Here is a 13022-nt window from a genome sequence, read left to right as displayed (position 1 = left end):
ACACCACAGAATACTACACAGTCCTAAAGAAGAAAAAGAAATCCTGTCATTTGAAGCAAAGTGGTTACAACCGGAAAACATTATACTTAGCAAAATAAGCCAGTCTCAAAAGGACAAATACAATATGTTCTCCGCAAATTTCTGTTAATAATTAATAGTGTATCTATAATGTAATCCACAGAAGTTAAACTGCCAATTTCCGATGTGATTACTTTGAACAGCCATTATCTCAACTGCTGAGGAACAGGTTTTCTTTTTTCATACTATTCCTTGAACTCTTTACTTACTATAGAGGTAATCATATGTGCATAAAGTTAATTGAAAATAGATCTTATGGGCCGGTGCCATGGCATATCAGGTAAAGCTGCCACCTGCAGTGCCATCATCCCATACTGGGGCCGGTTCAAGTCCTGGCTGTTCCTCTTCTAATCCAGCTCTCTGCTATGGCCTGGGAAAGTTGTAGAAGATGACCTGAGTCCTTGGGTGCCTGCACCTGTTGAGAGACCCAGAAGAAGCTCCTGGTCCTGGCTCCAGATTGGCACAGCTCCAGCAGTTGCAGCAAACTGGAGAGTGAACCAGCGGAGGAAAGACTCTCTACCTCTCCTTCTCTCTCTGCGTAACCCTTTCATATAGACAAATAATAAATATTTAAAAAGAAAAGAAAATAGATCTTCACAAAAAATGAGAATGTGAATAGGAGAGGGAGGAGGAAGAAAGGTGGGAGTACTGATAGGGTAGAAAATAATCACTATGTTCATAAATTTATATTAATGAAATTTATGAAGTGTGGGGCCAGCACAGTGGCTCACTTGGTTAATCCTCTGCCTGGGACACCAGCATCCAATAGGAGCGCCAGGTTCTAATCCTGGTTGCACCTCTTCCAGTTCAGCTCTATGCTGTGGCCCAGGAAGGCAGTGGAGGATGGCCCAAGTGCTTGGGCTCCAGCACCCACATGGGAGACCAGGAAGGAGCACCTGGCTCCTGGCTTTGGATCAGCGCAGCACCTGTCAGTGCGGCCATTTTGGGAGTGAACCAATGGAAGGAAGACCTTTCTCTCTGTCTCTCTCTCTCTCTCTCTCTCTCTTTCTCACTGTCTATAGCTCTACCTTTCAAATAAAAAATTTTTTTTAAAAAGAAATTTATGAAGCTTGTGTACCTTAGATAAAATGTTTTGAGCAAAATATTTATAATAACAGTAAAAAATGGTAATCTATAAAAATAAAAATGACATTGAAATGCTATGGTTTGAACAGCCTTTGTCTCAACTGTTGAGGAGCAGTTTTATTTATTTCATACCATTTGCTGAGCTCTAATAAGTATATGCTTAATCTTATGCATTTAAAGTTAACTAAAAATAAATCTTACTAAACAAATAAGAAAGGGAATAGAGATAGTGGAGGAAGAAGGGTTAGAGTGCGGCTGGGAAAAAATAATATCTCTTTAAATTTTCATTTATGAAATGCACGAAATTTATATAACTTAAATTTTTAAAAAAGTGGAAAAAATCTCAAGAATAAAAGTTTGAACTAAATACAAAAGGCCCCACTATATAATATCTATAAGAAATTCACTTCACAAGGACACACATAGACTGAAAGTGGAGGGCTAGAAAAAGATATTCCACACAAACAGAAAATAAAAACGAGGAGAATTGGCTATCTTGATAACAAATAAAAAACTTGAAATCAAAAATTATAAAAAGAGATAAAAAGGACATTGCATTGATTAAATTTTATTCAGCAGAAGATATAACAATCATTAATATATAAGCAACCAACACAAGACCACCAAGATATACACAGAAAATAGCATTAGACCGAAAGGGAGAGACATTCCTATACAACAATAGGGAGTAAGTTGAACAATGCACTCTCATTAATGGACAGATCATCCAAATACAATATAAATAATGACATGTGTCAAAGCTAAAATATTACATCAAGTCAATGACTTGACAGAAATTTATAGGACATTTAACCTAAAAGCTACATTCTTCTCATCAGCACACTCAACTTTTTTTTGCATATATTATATATGGGTCCACAAATCAATCCTCAGCAAATCTGAAAAGACTGAAATCCTATCAGGTAACTAGGAATAAACTATAAGAATAAAAATTGAACACTCATAAATATTTGGAAATTTAACTAGATGCTACGGAATGATGAGTGATCACTGAAGAAATTAAAAAGCAAATAAAACCTATCTTGAAATAAATGAAAAGTAAAACAAAACATGTGAAACACTGTTGATTAAAGCAAAAACATTAAGTGGGAAGTTTATAGCATACAGCAGTCATATTTAAAATGAGAAATGCCTAAAATTCAAAATCAAGTGATATATCTCAAAAATTTAGATAAACAAGAAAAAACAAAACCCCAAACAAGCATGAGATGAGAAATAAAATGGATCAGAACATAAATAAATGAAATAAAAAATATACTAGATCAGCAAACCAAAACTTACCTTTTTAAGATGATAAAATAGATAATCTTCAGAGAGGATTCCATTTTAACAGAAGAGGAACATGAGGCTTTGAAACTCATCCTTCCACGAACATCTCCCCCAGCTACCAAACTCTCAACCACCGGGAAATGTGGTCTGTTCCTCAGTTTCATGGCAGAAGTTCAAGGACAGAAACAATCAAGAAAGAAAAGCAATGTAAGTGCCCCGAGGTGGAAGAGAACTTGGCACCATCATGGAACTGAGAGGCCAGCATGGATGGGGCAGAAGAGGAAGCTGCATAAGGTCAGATTCAGAGAGGTCCCATGAGGACACTCCTGCTGGTGCCTTGGGACTCATTCTGCCCCCATCAGCCTCACTTCTCTGCTCACAAGGACTCACTCCCTGATTATGCAACACAGGCAGCATCATGCTGTGTCACCAGGGGCAAGTCACTCAGCCTCTCTGAGCCCCAACTTCTGCATGTGAAAATGAGAATAACGTGTATGGAGCAAAAGCCCCACTGTGAAAAAGTGACTGCCTGTGACATTCACCAAGGGGGAACCCAGAGAGGTAGACCTGCCCTTCATTTCCAAAATGAATTCCAAGACGACCATATCATGGAGAGGTGGGAGGGTTCACAAAGACAAATGTCAAATCAGAGAAAACAGTGGCTGTAACTCAGTGAGAGAAAGCAGTGAAGTAACATGGTGATGAACAAAGCACTTCTGCCTCCAGGTGCTGTGTGGGTTGGCCGAGGACTCCTCACTCACCCAGCACAGCCGTGACCCCGTGGCTGGTTAGTTAGCAATCACTATTTTCTCCTGTGCATGGTTCCAACTGTTCCCGCAGGGGCATGCCATCATGAGAAATGTCACCTCCCTGGGGTCTGTAAAGAACCTACTTTCCGGGCCAGCGCCGCGGCTCACTAGGCTAATCCTCCACCTAGCGGCGCCGGCACACCGGGTTCTAGTCCTGGTAGGGACGCCGGATTCTGTCCCTGTTGCCCCTCTTCCAGGCCAGCTCTCTGCTGTGGCCAGGGAGTGCAGTGGAGGATGGCCCAAGTGCTTGGGCCCTGCACCCCATGGGAGACCAGGAAAAGCTCCTGGCTCCTGCCATCGGATCAGTGCAGTGCACTGGCCACAGTGTGCTGGCCGTGGCGGCCATTGGAGGGTGAACCAATGGCAAAAGGAAGACCTTTGTCTCTGTCTCTCTCTCTCACTGTCCACTCTGCCTGTCAAAAAAAAACTCACTTTCCTAATCACCATAACCACCACAAGATCAAGTGCGGCAGAGAGGCACCTGTGCCAGCCAGCACAGCCCAGGTGCCTGTTGCACCTGCCCGCGTGCTGCACTGACACATGGGGCACTCAGCCCGTATCTCTGCTACTTTTTGCTCAGAGAAGGAACTGCAGGAACTGGCAAGAGTTGCCACATTCCTGCCCTCAGAGTCCCAACTCCAGATGGCCCAGTGGTGTTGGTGCCCAAGCAGAAAACAGGGCAAACCCTGAAAGGTGAGGCTTGGGCCTGACAGAGCCACACCTGCCCAGGTGCTCCAGGACCCTCCCCGTGCCCAGCACGCACTCACCGCTCATGTTCACCCACACTGTGTACTCCAGGAGTGGGAGTCTCTGCAGCTGCCATGTGGCCTGGGGTCAAGTGCTACGGGGGACCTCATGCCGAGCTCAGGCCAGTGGACACATCCTCTCCAGCAGCCACAGCAATGTGCCTGGAGCTTGAAGAAAGATTGAAAGAGTCAGGAATGGGGTAGAGGAGCCATGTCCCAGCCTGGCCCCGCACATGCAAAGGTTCCCATGGGGGCACACCCCCCCCAGCCAAGCTGCAGCTCTCTCACAAACACGCTCCCGTGTGGGCTTGTCTCCAAAAAAGTGGCCAACCAAGGACCATGGGCACTTACAGGCCGGACAGCCAGGAGCTGCAGTCCCTTGGTCCCTCCCTCCTCACCTGGGGGCCACTGGGACTTGCACCCTTAGCTCACCACCTGTGAGAGGCCAGCTCCTTGACAGGCTCAGCCCCCATGCTCAATGACTGGAACCCTCCTGAGCTTCCCCAGGATGTCTGCATAGATCCCGCCTGGGGCCCGGCCCTATCCTTTCTAGAGCAATAGTAGACAAAACATGTCAGTTTCCTGAAAGAGGATGCTTGGCCTCCCCAGGTGAACAGTCCTGGCAACACTGTTTTGCAAAGCTGAAATACAAGTCTTACAAAATCCACTTTGGTAAAGAAACAAGTAAAGCAAGGGCCATGAGGGCTTTGTTCTACAAGACTGCAAAGCAAAAGCAAGGCTGCAGAAGCACTCAGAGTTGAGTTTCCCTGGTGAGCTCCCAAGCAGGAAACAAGGAGAGGCAAAAAGCCCTTCTCACTCATGCTGTAAAGCCCTGGAAAACAGCAAATTCCATGTGTCTAACTGTCTTCCTAACCCTTTGCCACTCATTCATTCATTCATTCATTCATCCTTTTGTTGCGTATTCAACATTGATATGGGGGGGGTCGTTTGGCCCAGAAGTAAGATTTGTCTGGGGATGCTCCCAACCTAATGGGGGGTGCTTTGGTTCCAGTCCCAGCTCCCTTGTGGATTCCAGCAGCTTGCTAATGTGCACCCTGGGAGGCAGCAGTGCTTGGGTTCCTGCCATCACATGGGAAACTCCGAGTTCTGGCCTGCTGGGCCTGGCCCTGCTCCTGCTGTTGTGGACATTCTGGCAGTGAAAATACAGATAAGAGTTCTCTCTCTCTCTCTCTCTCTCTCTCTCTCTCTCTCTGTGTGTGTGTGTGTACATGCACGTCGGTGGATGATGCCTTTCAAATAAAATATATTTAAGGCAGTTTTTCAAATACACACATAGTGGTGAGTATTTTGGCTCAGCAGGTTCAGCAGCTGCTTGGGATGTGCATATCCCATAGTGGAGTGCCTAGTTGGTCCTGGCCACTCTACTTCTGATCCAGTTTTTTTGCTAATGCACCTGAGAGATGATATATGATGGCTCCAGTACTTGAGGACCAAGATTCCTAGCTCCAGGCTTCTGGCTTCAGCCTGGCCCATCCGCAGCTCTTGCTGGCCTTTGGGGAGTGAATCAGCAGATGGAGGATCTGAAAATATCTCTTTTTCATCCCCACTCCTCATTTCAAATAAATGTTACAAAACAGGGAAACCACACACACTGATCATGAACCCCTATAAAGCCAGTAGGAATTTGAAGGGCAAAGGTGTGCAGAATAAACTTACTGGGGTCACAGGTGGCCTCCTCAGAGCCAGCCCTTGAGCTGAGACCTGGAGGATGAGGAGGAGTCACCACAATAGCAATCCCAGGGGAAATGAAGCCAGACGAATGACTCTTCAAGGTCAACACTAGTTACTGCTGACCAGTAGGAACAGAGACTTAATTCACCACATTCTATAAGAACCAAAGCACAAAGCACTAAATATTTTGAAAGTTTTTGTTTTGTGAAACAGAGGGACAAAGAGGGATTGCATTTTGTCAACCCAAGTTTTAGAACCAATTATATGGCCACCTTTCTGCATACTGTGCAGAAACAACAGTCCCTGCCCACTCAGAACTAAACATGCTCTAAGAATATCAGAGTTAAAATAATTCCAGCATTTCAACATCTAATCTGGAAGTAAACATAACCTGTACTAAGGTATCCAGGACTTTAGTTTCCTAAGTGCAACAAATATCCTCAGCAATTGATGCTTACTTCTTAAAATTCTAGAGCCATTCTCTGATCTAGTTGCCTCTGTTGAGCCCCACAGTCCCAATTAATGTAATAATATGACTGGGATACATACATTTTTACATTCTGTGTTTCCTCATATAACTGCATTCATAAAGATAATATAACAGAAGACATTCCTCAGGAATTTTCACAAAATTAGGGAAACACTGGGTATCACAGAGGAGAATCAGAGTTCAGTAGGCGATGACACACACACAACTGTCTACTTGGGTTTCCCAGTCAATGCTATCACTGCTGTGCTGGAGAACCTTCAAGGCACACTGAGATAAACCATCTTAGCAAATCAGGAAAAACAGGAGTCAAAGCCTGCGAGCAGAAACTTCCTTTCTGGATGACCAGATCCATTTCTCAGTTCCTATCCACTAAGTACAACTATAAATCCAGAAAATAATAGCAAAAAACCTGGAAATTAACACAGTGGCTGGGTGTCTTCATCGCCCACCTGGTGGTTCACCCATCCTGGCATCAGCATTCAGCCAGGTAGGCTCATTCCTTCTGGAACTATGTGTGATACCTCTGAGCACATATACATTTTAAAGTATACTTATAACAACACACAATTTATGATATGTAACAAAAATAATTTATAATATAAAATACACTATTTAATTTGTAGCATACAATGTAATACACAATTTATTCTTCCTTCCATCTGGCTCCTGAAGGCCTGAGTGTCCCTGACCCATGTTCGGGGCCATCACACGATATGCACAAAGAGTTCAAAAAGACTCACCAGGCGAGGATGGATGAACCTGATTCAGAGGCCCGGTGAATCCACTACCACTCCTCAGACACCAGCGGCCCAGCCTTCCTGCAGGTGTTGCTCATCATGGAGCTCACCTCCTTGTTCCAAGTCCAGCGCTGGGGCTCTACACAGCATCCGAGGAAGAACGCCACAACGCTGGACACCAAGAAACTAAAGGGAAATAGTGGGACTGAGCAACACTTTTATAAAACTGGTATTCAATGGCAAACTTCAGTTCTGATGGGAATACTTTCTGGTGCCAACCAATCAGAAAACAAAGACCTAGCCTGTGTAGGCTGGCACAGGGAGCATGGCTTCAGGCGGCTCCTGAGCTCGAGCTGTCAAAAGTAGGCAGCAAGGTGAGGCGAGCTCAGGGCAGTGGGGCCACAGGTCTTTCGTTTGTTTCACTTTGTTCTTTGAAATTATACTGCGATTCATTTTAAAATTTGACAGAGTATTTTTCATTAGGCACCTCTCTAATAAATAAAAATAAATAACATTATATTTATATACATATAGTATATTTTTTTTTAACATTTGGAAATTGCCAGGAACCACATGAGATACCAAAACACAATGGTGACCAAGACACAAATTTGCCAAGTTCTCTGTCTGTTGTACTCTATTTTACTCTATCCACCCCCAAACCCTTAAGGAGAAAGAGTCTCCAGTTGCTATTTAAAAAATCAGATGAAATTAAACATCAGGAGAAGCCCGCAAATGAGAATACAAAGTGCTGGGGAAAGTATGGTTGAGAGGCCGAGACCACCCTCCTTCAGGAAGCTGTGGAGCAACCTGCAGCACCTTACTCTGCAACAGAGCGCTGGGGCTCAAGGTGCATAAGTGCCCTCTGCTAGACACCTGGCCAGTACACAAGTACAAGCATGGCATATTCTACGAGATGACCCAACCAGAGCATGGGAGAAGTATGTATGTCCCTGCCTCCCTCTCAGTAACTCTGCCTTTCAAATTAAAAAAAAGATACTATGTATTGGTTATGTGGCTGCACAGGAGGGTACTTCAAAAGGTTCATGAGAAATGGAATTAAAATAGCTTGCAGGAGCAGGCATTTGGTTTGGCAGTTAAGATGCCAGTTGGGAAGCACATGTCCCACACCAAAGTGTCTGGGTTCAGCTCCCAGTTCCATCTTCTCAATCCAGCTTCCTGCTATTGTGCACACTATGGTGCAGTGGGTTTTATACTCTCCCTCTCTCTCAAATAAACAAAATATTTAAAAATGCTTCAAGATCCTGCACAATTCCACAAACTTGTTAGAGATCTGCACATGCTGAAACTTTAAGTACAAAACCATGTCCATTAATCTGCATGAACAGCAAATGCCTCCCAGTGTGTTCCCTCCAGGGACCAGGGGAGGAAGTTGGGACTGGGGTCTGAGCAGGACTTCTACATCATCAATAATGTTTTACTGCCTTTAAAATGTTGAAACCAATGTGGCATGTCAGTCTTCTTTCTCCACTTCTCCACGGTGAGTGCTGGGGTGGGCATTTTATCAGATTCTGCACTCCTGTTTTGTTTTGTTGTGTTTTGTTTTGTTTTTGGTCAATATTGAGCAGAAGAATTCTTGTTACTTGACTGTGTCCCTAGACATGCTTTCCCCATCTTCATGTCAGTGTATGGTATCCAAGGACTGAAGTTATTCCCTATCTCCTCTGAACATGCCAGGGGCATGCACCAGGACTGCGCATGCAAGGAGGGAGGGTGGAGGGTGGAAACCCAGAGACCTCTACAAGCTTTGTTCTCGATGGGCTTCTTTGGGCTTGCTCTAGCTATGGCCAAGGACACGTGGCCCACACCCTCCTAGGGTGAGTGTGGGAACACTGGGCTTGTTGGGGTTGAGGGGTTTAACAAAGATTCCTGTGCCCTTTCCCAACCTTACACCCTGTGTAAGTACCCTGGATCCTCCATGGGTGCAGAGATGCCTGGCTAAACTCCAGGCAGTGGATGACAACTTAAACTGCTCTTGATGTGTGTTTCTCTGGGGACTGAAATCACCGTTATAAACTTGCTGCATTTAAAGGCTTAACTTCTGGAAATGGCACAACAGAATTTTACAATGGCAGGATTTTCAAGAATGGAATCCAGGGTGGCCACTGGAAAGGGAACAGAATATTTTGCAAACTCTTCCACCCAAATTTCTTCTTCTTCTTCTTCTTCTTTTTTTTTTTGACAGGCGGAGTGGACAGTGAGAGAAAGACAGAGAGAAAGGTCTTCCTTTGCCGTTGGTTCACCCTCAAATGGCTGCCATGGCTGGCGTGCTGTGGTCGGCGCACTGCGCTGATCCGATGGCAGGAGCCAGGTTCTTATCCTGGTTTCCCATGGGGTGCAGGGCCGAAGCACTTGGGCCATCCTCCACTGCACTCCCTGGCCACAGCAGACAGCTGGCCTGGAAGAGGGGCGACCGGGACAGAATCCTGTGCCCCGACTGGGACTAGAACCCAGTGTGCCGGCACCACAAGGCGGAGGATTAGCCTAGTGAGCCGCGGTACTGGCCCCAAATTTATTCTTCTGTGTATATTTCAACTCCCCTACAATTGAGTTACATTTCCATCAAGATTTCACATTTCTGAGTATTCCACCTGCAGGGCACCCCTCATGAAAGGAAGAACGAATTCATTAGCCCAGCTCTTGTCTCTAGGCTGGCAGCAATCACACTCACTAAGAGGCTCGCGTGTCTCACATGGATTTACCTGAGGTTTATCCTGGCATTTGGAGAATTATTTAAAATGCTAAAAAGGGTGATGTAGAAACAGGATTATTGAGGTGAAGAGGAGAGGAAGGGAAGTTGTCACAGGACCATGACTTCCCAATTGAATAGTTCCTTTCTCAGGTCTGTGTTAATTGTAAAGAAGTATACTGCCTACCACACACACACACACACACACACACACACACACACACCCCTCCAGCCCCAGTGCAGAGAGAAGTATACTGTCTAACACACACACACACACACACCCCTCAAGCCCCAGGACAGAGAGGAACTTGACCTCTATGCTAGAGGTTGATATTTTAGAGCGACCCTGTACTCTCCTGCCATAAACTCACATGATCTGCTGATTGTCATTAATGATGGCCAGAAACTTCATGCATTGCTCAAAAGTTATTGCCTAATTACCGAGGGCAACACAAGCATGGTGCTAAGCAGCATTGTTCATGTGTCACCTCAATTAATACTCACAATAGCTTCTCAAAACAAAATCCCCAGGAAGCAAGGTCAGCATCACCCAGGAAAATGCTAGAATCACAAATGCTTGTACTGCTGCTACTTGAGACATGCCAACATGCAGAGCCCAGTCTCTGATGTAACAAGCTCTCCCCAAAAATCTGATGTGTGCCAAAGTTGGGGAATGATCACTGTGAGAGTAGGGGCTGTTATAATTTCACAATGAACACCTCAGGCCCAGAAAGGTAAATTGATCGTTCAAGGCACAGAGAAAGCAGAAGACACCATATTTGAAACCAGACAGGCTAACTCCAGAGCCCAGTCCCTCAATCACAGTGCTACAATGCTCGTTATCCGAGGAATGAAGTATGGATTGATTCAGTGAGCATCAGACAAAAATATGCCAAATGAGTCTGCAGTGATAACTCTAAATCTCAACAGCTGAGCCAGTGTTGGGCCACAAGAACAATGAGACTTCTCAGAAACATCAAATTGACTCTACATCCACCAAGTTGGTAGCAGTCAAATAAATTAGGAGCTGTCCATTTGATGGAATACAATTCAGCTCTAAGTGTGATGGTTGCCAAGACGTCCCATGGCCCACAAAAATACTTAGTGTATAAGGAGGCAGGAAATACTAAGTCTGAGACCAGAAGCACCAGTACGGGAAGTTTTTCCCCAACAGTCGCAAGTGGCTGAGGACTTGGGAAACTGGGGGATTTAACAACCTATGGGTGTGAATGGAAATTGGCAGTTATTCTGCACCAAAACTGGGTCATAGATATTTAAATTTAAAAACTTGCATGACTTATGACCCCAAACCCCCACTTCTTAGAAGGAATCACATGTGCATAGTCAAGCTGGATCATTATCACTGCAGATCAACACTTCTAAGGGGGAAAATCTCACAAAACGAAACTGCAATCATTACGTGGATTGGATAAATAAATCAGGTTTCTTCTATATTGAAGAATGTGATCTGTACATTATAAGGAACCTAGATATCCCTGAGATACAGAGAGAGAGAGAGAGAGACTCTCTATACCATTTGTAAGTTTCTTGAATACACTGTTAGGAATAAAGCATAAAATTAATTATCTTAAAAGCAAAAGGATTTGAGATAAAGGGAGAGGAAAGCAGAGTGAAATTAAATACAACAGAAATCACAAATGCACACACATCACATTATCTATTTTCAGTGCATATTTTCATCAACAAACATCTAAACAAGCGACCACTAAACTGCGATCTCACTTTAGGAGATAAGCAAAGAGCTCTCTCTTACTGGCAAAGAGTATGCAGTGGGGCCTCTGGCTTCTCGGTCTGCCCGTAGCAGCTAACCTTGTCCTCGAGGATGTAGGAGAACTTCTCCAACATGGAAGACATGGCAGTGGTTAGGATGCTGAGACCGCCCCTCACTCTCACCTCCAGGCTGTAGTCTGAATCACTGGAGGAGACTCAAATGAGTCATGAGGGAAACTCTTTGGAGGTGTGAACTTTGTGCTTATAGCAAATTGCAGCATGGTCCAGCCACACCTCTAGTGCTCAGTGGCCACATCTTATACAGGTACAGGTCTCTACAGTCAAGATGATCTCTCAGCAGCTAGGTCCAATCAGTCTTTTTGGGATTTATAGTTCTGAAGCATTTCTCCTGCTGAGTGTCACCTTCCTTATCCTGGCCATACTCGCTTCCATCACTTTCCAAAACATCTCTGCTTCTTGCCCTTCTCTTACATCCCTGATGACTTCTTATGGAAGCCTCTTCCTTCACTCACCTCCCACACCATTAGCACTCCTCCCGGGTTCTGTGTTACAGCCACTGTTCCTCTCTCAGTTTATCATTTTCTTGGATATTTTAGCCATTTTTAGAGTTAAACTAGAGATGATGATGGCTCCCAAATCCTATATCTAGCCCTAATCATTCCCATATCAAAATAACTGGACATTCATTGTATCTCACCAACCAATTCAACTCAACAAACTCTAAAACTGACCTTACCATTTACCAACTCAAAACTCAGTGAATGATACTTGTCTACCAGCCAGCCAGAATCTACAGGAATGGGCCCCACCAAGCAGAGGCTGGAGAATTTACCTGTCACAACTTGGGGGTGAGGTACAACCAAAACTTAGTCTATAAACACCAGAGAGGATGCTAAAGTCTTTAATGCATAAAACAACTCCCCACGGCTATGAATTACCCAAATGTCAAGAGACCCACTGCTGAAAATCAGCTTTTTTTTTCGTCCTTTCTATTTATTTACTTTTAATATAAATTTTATAAATAAAACCTTAGGAATACAGTGAATCTTCCCACCATACCCATCCTCCCACCTACACTCCCACACCGCTTCTTCCTCCCTCTCCCCTTCCCAGTCCCATTCTCCATTAAAATTCATTTTCAATTAACATTATACACAGAAGACAAATTCTATATTAAGTAAAGATTTCAGCAAGTTGAACACACAAGTGCTCACACACACATACACACACACACACAGTTTGAGAACTAGTTTTTCGGCTGGCGCCGTGACTCACTAGGCTAATCCTCCACCTTGCGGCACTGGCACACCAGGTTCTAGTCCCGGTCGGGGCACCGGATTCTGTCCAGGTTGCCCCTTTTCCAGGCCAGCTGTCTGCTGTGGCCAGGGAGTGCAGTGGAGGATGGCCCAAGTCCTTGGGCCCTGCACACCATGGGAGACCAGGATAAGTACCTGGATCCTGCCTTCGGATCAGCACGGTGCGCCGGCCACAGCACGCTGGCTGCAGTGGCCATTGGAGGGTGAACCAACGGCAAAGGAAGACATTTCTCTCTGTCTCTCTCACTGTCCACTCTGCCTGTCAAAAAAATAAAAATAAAAAAAGAGAACTAGTTTTACAGTTAACTCTCATAAT

At 44.7% G+C, this 13022-nt stretch overlaps 1 protein-coding gene across 1 annotated transcript in view; it reads right to left on the bottom strand.

Moving 5' to 3' along the window:
• Nucleotides 1-11324: 11324 nt before the first annotated feature.
• Nucleotides 11325-13022, bottom strand: part of LOC108176275 (glutamate receptor ionotropic, NMDA 2A) — a 98709-nt gene continuing 97011 nt past the window's right edge. The window contains exon 14 of the transcript XR_011384394.1: nucleotides 11325-11574. The gene's annotated coding sequence lies outside the window, so the exon portion shown is untranslated. The remainder of the gene's footprint in view (nucleotides 11575-13022) is intronic.

This window comes from Oryctolagus cuniculus, chromosome 19 (assembly GCF_964237555.1).
Source record: "Oryctolagus cuniculus chromosome 19, mOryCun1.1, whole genome shotgun sequence".
Classification (NCBI taxonomy): Eukaryota; Metazoa; Chordata; class Mammalia; order Lagomorpha; family Leporidae; genus Oryctolagus; species Oryctolagus cuniculus.
The sequence above is the reverse complement of the archived record's forward strand: the minus strand, read 5'-3'. Positions and strand labels throughout refer to the sequence as shown.